Consider the following 7,775-nt stretch of genomic DNA (forward strand, 5'->3'; position numbering starts at 1 on the left):
TCCACCACCACCACCACCACCACCACCACCAGAATCAGCCTCCCCAAGCTTTCCTGAACTAGGGACCAGCGGCTCTCAGGCACTTTCCAGGCTTCCAGTACCAAACTGGGACTGCTGAAGCACCCTGCTTTGTGGGCTGACAAACTGCTGGTCATCACCTCCTAGTGAGGGAGAGCTTCTCTGGGACCATTCTGACTGTTGAGGCACTCAGCTTTGAGGACCCAATGCCATGTTCTTAGCATCTGAGATGTGATTTGGCTGTCTTATTATTTAAAAGCTCACTTAATAAAGTTCTGAGATGTGTGTGTGTGTGTGTGTGTGTGTGTGTGTGTGTTTGTGTGTGTGTGTGTGTGAGAGAGAGAGAGAGAGAGAGAGTACTCATCTTGATTCTGTTCCTGTAGAGAACCTGACTGATGAGCCTCTATCAGAATCTGTCCCCTTCTGAAACCATGGCTCCCTGTATTTGACTTGACGTTCAAGTCTTCCGAACTCAGAGGAACAGCCCATCATCGCTTCTTCCCCAGCTTCCCACCGTTCTAGGACCTCTAACCCACAGCTGCACCCTGCTGTGCCTGAGTCCCACAAAACAATGATCTGCGTTCGCCACAGCAGCATCTCCTCTTTTCAGTATCTAGTTGCTTTTCTCCTCTCTAGGACAAGATGTAAGTGAAGGACGGCAGGTTCTGCTCCATGGTTAGGGGATGCAGGCTGTTAGTGCTAAGACCTATAGCAACAGGAGCGGCTCCCAACTGTGGGAACAGAAAGCCGCTCACACTGAGGTGGAGCAGGAGGGAATCCGGGTGCTCATCTGGCTTTCTCCTTATTGCTTTTCTTCAGGCTGGGTCCCTCATGGGATGATGCCACACGTTTAAATGTGGACCCTCTCTTTTCAGTCTTCTAGGTGTTTCTGAGTCTAGTCTTTGACAATGAAGACGACCAAGTGTGTGTTGGGAAGAAAAGTGTTCCCATGGTGGGCTGCTGTGATAGAGTAGTGAGCTGGTAGAGGTAGGTTTGGGACATTAAGTTATCATCAAATTTAAGTTTTATAGACAAAGAACTGAAGGAATTTCAGGGCTAAGATGTACAGGAAATAAACTGACCCTTGCAAACCTTCTTCTTCAAGGTGGTGTAGCCCAGCAGCACAGTGTTAGCTTGACAGGTGTGAGGGGTGGGGTTTGTTCTCTTGTTACGACTCAGCCTTAAATTCCTTTGAAAAACCTCACTTTAAAGGCAGAATTCTCCTTTCAGAAACAATAGCAAAGCTCTTGAGATCTTGAAACAAGATGAACGAACAAACACACCTTAAACTTAGACGTGTAGCGGCGGATTGAACGGCTACAGAAGCAAATCTGTCTAGAGTGCTACTTTGAACCAGCCAGTGTTAGGACACTTTACACAGTAATCCTATTTTTATAGCAACCCGAAAGAGAAATGAAGGAGCTTGTCTGAGTTGCACAGTCGGTGAGTGGTGAGGCCTTGATTTGAACCAAGATAATCAGGTCTGCTTTAGACAAACAGCAGCTTATCAGTGCTTTCTTTCGTTGCTGAGAACCAAAGGTTCCTGGTGTGCTAAGCCGGCAGTGTAGCACTGAGCTGGGTCTTAAGTTGATGGCCGAGTTTTCATGATTCTGATGATGATGACTTAAATCGTCTCTGTCCTCCGTCTTTAGTATAATAGGCAGATAGAGCATGGGGCACGCATGCATGTCTCAACAACTGCTTTTATCTTGGTGTTTGTGACTTTCCTTACAGTTGTCAAAATTCACTGTCTTCAAGGAGAAGGGCTTTGAAAAAAATGGTTCAAAGCAGTGGGAAACTTGATTTGTGATGTTAGAAAGCTCATGACTTTATCTCATACATGGCGGATAGGTTGCTTTCCACTGTGATTTTCATGAACGCTGTTTCTGAAATTGCTTCTGAATGAATTCCTTTTTATGACTTCTGCTGTGCTCTGAAGGAACCAGCGACTCGAGCTGTGGGATAGGATGGCGCCAAACAGGCTTTAAAAGGTTAGCGCTTGGAACCACGGAAAGGAAAGCTGCCTGAGCCGCTCCTGAATATCTGTCTTTCAGGCAATGGTTCATTTGTGGGCTTCTGTCTGTTTATTTATTTTAGGCAGAATGGGTCCTGTGCAGGTCAGTGAACATGGAATCAGTTCTCTCCTCCTAGTGAGTTGCAGGATCCAACTCAGGTTCCTTGGCTTTGGCGCTGGTGCCTTTACCTGCTCAGGTCCCTTACCAGCTCCTCGGTGGGAATTGTTTGACTCTTGGCCCCACTTTATTTTTAACTCCCAGTTCCGTGCATGCATGTGATGTGCCTTGATGGACTGAGTGGATCGATCAAATCTCCTCACCTCTCCCTTCCTTCCAGTTCCTCCTACATCGTCCAGCACCACCGCTGTTTTTCCATTTCACCTTCATGTGCTCTTTTGTTTTTTTTAAAAAACTACTGAGTCCATTTGGTGTTTCATGTATGTGGGGGAGTGTAGGGCCATCTACGGGAGCAAGCATGTGTAGACTTTCAGGGATTGTACAGCTGAATGATATCAACTCTCCTTTTCCTCAAACCATTGGCAATAGCTCAGCTCCTCGGTAGGGATGGAACTTCATGGGCCTCTCCCTCATTCTGTTTGTTTAATAAGTTCTCTGGTTGTATTTTCTTTTTTCTTTTCTGTCTTTTTCTTTTTGCTTTGTTTTGTTTTGTTTTAGAGACACTTTGAGAAGGTTACTGAGGGAACAGGAACCAGATCACCAAGATGGAACTCCTTGGTAACCCTGGACTCAGATTCAACCACCTGACAACATGAGCGATCCACAATCAGACCCAATCAGAAGGACTACTTAGGCAACTCTCTTGTTTCCATAGGAGCAAATGGACCTGGGGCTTCCTTTTTCATCCTCTTCCATGTTCACAGGCCACAAGGATGTAGCGTTCTTCAAGACAGAAGAGCATCTGTGGCCTTTTCTACTCAAGTGCAAAAACCAGGACGGATTCTCTGAACCCAGATTCGTGGTAAAGACGTTAACATTTCTGAGAAAAGTCTCTCTCATTTGAGAATTTGGAAAGAGCTGTAGCTTCGCAGATGGCTCTCTGCTGGCTCACAGCAGGGTGCTTTGTACTAATGAACAGACACTGAATTCCTCCCTGGATTTCCTAGGTTAAGGAGGGGCCTGGTTGCTGTTCTTGTTCCCTGGAAAATGCCTTCATCTAAAAAGAAATCAATATTCTCAATATCAGAGAATATGATCAGTGGTGCTATGACATGACATTTCAAACAAAATTGGATGGTTATCAGTAATGACAATTGTGTGAATATTAGCAAAACAAAGAAGCGTCCTCAGCCTAAAAGGACTGAATTTTTACAGGGAGACCGAGCTTTCACAATAACAACACAAAATTCTAATCCTATGTACTTCAAAGGGAAAAAACCCAGTTCACTAATTTGCCCCAAGTTATACTGACAAAAATAATGACACAGTAAATTAAAAATTCTGTCATAAAGTTATTTCCAATCTAGAAACTTTTATCCTACAAACCATCAGTTCAATGTAAGTTCAAATTGGATACATTGCCGTGTGTAAGCTCTCAGAATAGTGAAGATTTTCTTACTAAGTACGGTTTGTCAAATGCATGAGAGAAAGAACCAAGAGAAAGCATAAGAAATACCAGACCAGGAAATGAAGTGATAAGAAGAGTCTCCTTGGACAGCTATAGAAGCAGAGGAATCAGCAGTTGATAGACTGAGGAACAAGGTTTCAAGAGGAAAAGCCTCAGGGAGTGGAATCCATGTTTGACCTACTCAGTATGCTAAGCATACTTATCATGTATAAGACAGCAAATGGTAAATCGGATTCCTGAACAAAACACAAAATTGAAGATAAAGAAGGCACGATTCGAATACTGTGATGTGATCTCAAGCTCTGAAGTTTAAATTTTAACCCTCGTCTTTGCCTTGGTTTTGTGTTCACAGAGGTGAAAATGTAGTTCTAGCAAGCAAATAACTGATATATGAACATATATCCTAGAGAGGAGAAGGGGTGATTCCAGGGGAGAATGTGGTACCTATAGTAAGCGGCCCTGAGGGGGACTCAGTTGATAAAGGTGCTTGTGACTAAAACTGGTGTGTGACCTGGGTTTCATCCTTGGGACCCACATGGCAGAAGAAGAAACCAACTCCTACAAGTTGTCCACTGCGTGTGCATTGGCACACTTGTGTGTGGGCACACACCCAGGCATGTGAGTGTGTACACACAAACGTATGTACAAATAAATGTGGAAAACAAAAGGCCATGAGATACACCATGTGGCTATTCCTCAAGTGCCACTAAATCATTGTACAATATGTTGAACTCACATATGTGAATGCGTGAATTTTATGAGGAGGTTCGCACAAGAGGCTATGGTGTTTTCAATTTGTGATTTGGTACAGGTAATTTACATACAAGAAGCTGAGTCCACTTACTCAAGTGGTAGGAAGAATATAAATTTCCCTAGGAATTAACTTTTGTCTTTGAAAATAGGGGAGAGGCCTTACCGGGGCAGAGAGGGGGAGAAAGCTTCACGAATAAAGAGGTGGTTTAAAAGAAATCTCATGGATTTGAATCACTGTTATTACGCGTATAGCAGCTACGTTCAGCAAGGACTTTGGTTCTAACAGATGCATTTCTTGGGAGGAATGAGCTTCGTGAACCAGGAGCTATGTAGGACTTGAGAACATGAACTAGAACTTCAAAACCATTGACACACATCCTGTCTGGGTTCTTCTTCTTAGTACATCACCTGCACACTATCATGCTGCTTCTAGGATTTCTCTGTCTGCTGACAGTTTGACTTGTCACAGTTTACAATATTCCTCACTAATAATGATTTACGATCTGCTAGTCACAAAAAAGAAGAAAGAAAAAGGAAAGAGAAGAAATCCCAGTGTTGGCCTTCAGATGGCCTTGATTTGTAAACTTGTCTCTTGGCAATAATTGTGGTGACAGGAACCAGGTTCATCAGCAGCTGGGCTGTTCCCTCATTTTAAGAGGCCAAGCAAAGCTAAGAGTTCTGAGCTTAGTTTGTGTGCACAGCACAATAAGCAAGCAAGAAAAACCCCCAAACTAACACACACATACACACACACACACACACACACACACACACACACACACACACGTATTGTATATGCTCTCACTTTCTTCAAGGAAAATAATGGTAATCATCAAGCACAGAAAACTTTATTTTTGATATCGGAATATGTGAACACGTGGTTTTCAAGAACTCAAGAAGGAGAATTTAGCACATGGCTCAACCATGCACACACTTTTACAAATTAGTGATTGGTTAGCAAGTTCCTAACAACAAATCCAGAAAACTTCTCCTAGCAATCCACTCTTCACAGCCCAGCCCATCTTCCCTCATCTCCACTTGGCATCCTGGGTAACTCATCCTTCTTCTGAGCCCTTCCACTCACCTTCAGGTTCTGCATGTTGCTTGCAGCAACTTATCGCATAAACTCATCTTTTGTAATGTGTTATATCACCCAGGTAACAGAACTCATGGCAGATTATCTAGGATAAATTCCCCCTGTATCCAAACTATCTCTCTCTGGACCAAATTAATTTCCTCTAAAATGCCAGTCCATTTTTCATTAAAATGTTTGCAAATCCTTCAGGCTATTGAGTTTACAGCAGCCCCATTAAATAGAACAATAATGATTTATGTAAAAAGTTAGAGCAAAATTTTTGTTTTGTTTAACAGAAAAAGATTCATGGTCTGTGGCCAGACTCTTAAGTACAACTGTGCCCTGTACCCTTGTCGTTGCCACTTGGACCATTTGCCTATTTATTACCCTATCTTCATGACTTGGACTATATGCCTGTTTATTTCTCAGAGCGATCTTAGTCGTTCTTAATATTGCTCTTTAGGGTTTAAGAGCTGAAAGGCCAGCTATGATGCTAGAAAGTGTTTTGGGAAAAGCTGCAGAGACTTTGGATTAAGAAAGTCTGAACCGCTGCTGAGGGCCATGTCTGGGTCCGTGGTCTTGCTGCAGCTAGGATATGCATTGCTGTCTATGGCTGAGTTAGAATCATACTAAAGGGCTTATAGGTATTGTCATCAGGGATAAAAGATTCTTCGAAGACTTATCTCAAAAGAAATTTTAGTAAGCAGAGATGAATTCTCTCTAAATGAGAGAGGGAAGGAATGGTTTGGTAGAAAGTGTCCTGCCTGACCAACACTGTCCAAGTTCTAGATGTGACCCCGGAGTCCAGTGATGAGACCTTAGAAAAATCAAGTCTTTTCGTTCTTGCTGTTGTAGTATAACTTTTTTTCCCTTTTCATTTATTTGCTCATACAATACAACCCAACCACAGATGACCATCTCTCTACTCCTCCCAGTTCCTACCTCCCCTCTCCCTCTGATGCATTGTACCTCCATTTCCCTTCAGGAAAGAGGAGGTCTCCTAGGAGTATTAATGGAATACAGCATAACAAGATATAATAGGAGTGTATACAAACTGTTCTACCAAGGCTGGCAAAATATATTCAGCAAGTTGACAATACTTAACAGCCTAAAGTGTAAGATTCTTTGATCTTAACTGACAACTGTATGAAAATGAGTATCCACTGGGAATATGACTTACCTAAGAACAGAATTTTTAAAGGGAATCAATCCCGCTCAGGTGGGTGTTAACCACCTGTGGACCAGCCTGGGTCCTCAAGGCCTTGATTGGCAGGAAGACAGCCACAGACACTCAGGGCAGGTGGATGCTGTTTTGATGAGCAAATGTGTGGTGGAGAAATGGGAGGGAAAGAGAAGTGGAGTGGTTTACGTGCTGTGGAGAGAGACATGGTGGAAGACGAGAAAGTGGTAAAAAAAACGGGCTGATGTGTGTAGCCTGTGTGCCACCTAGGGCCATGGGAACATCCTGGCCCAAGTAGCTGCCAAGGGACATGTCAGGATCTGTGGTTCTACCACAGCCAAAGTCTGTGTTGACACCCTTGGTCCAAGTTGCCGCCAAGGGCCACAAGGATGCCCAGTGTCTAGGCTGCTCCCTGTGGCCATGTAGGTATCTGAAGGCCATGATACCACTGGGGCCATGACAATCTGAGTGGCCGGCGCTGTCACCTGAGGTAATGGTGATATTCAGGTCAGGTTGCTGCTGAGGACCACATCTGGATCCGTGCTCCTACCACAGCAGGGGGTCTGTGTTGGAGTCTAGGGTCCACGTAGCCACCAAAGGTCAGGATATTGGCTGCAACCTATGGCCTTGTTGGTGTCTGAGGGTTGTTTCGCTGTTAGACTATTCTGATCTCAGTGGCCCAGAGTCATGGTGTCAATCACGCCTGAACTGCTGCTGAGGGCCATGTCTGGGTTCATGGTCTTGCTGCAGCTAGGATATGCATTGCTGTCTATGGCCTGTGTTATCACAGGGGGTTATATGAACCATGTGTGGTGAAATCAGAAGGTCATGCTGAGCCAGCCCCACCCTTCACTGGCCCTGGGTAAGTTGGCCCTGCCCCTTGCTGGACATTACATCAAGAGAACTGGCCCCGAATCTCACGGGAGAGCTGGTTCTCTGCGCTTGAGTGCCTCGGTCCTGCCGCAGCCTGGGTTCAGGTCCTGATTAAGAAGGCGCATCAGCAGAATATGAATTGCCTGACCACCAGGTGAGTTTCACACAAGTGGCCAGCTCCGAATAGCTCGAACCATCTTTATTTTTACTTTAAAAACAAACGTGTTTTTCTTACCTTCCAGGATTAACCTCTGGAATAAACAAAAATAGGCTTTG

Source organism: Microtus ochrogaster, unplaced genomic scaffold, assembly GCF_000317375.1.
Source record: "Microtus ochrogaster isolate Prairie Vole_2 unplaced genomic scaffold, MicOch1.0 UNK19, whole genome shotgun sequence".
NCBI classification, from domain to species: Eukaryota; Metazoa; Chordata; class Mammalia; order Rodentia; family Cricetidae; genus Microtus; species Microtus ochrogaster.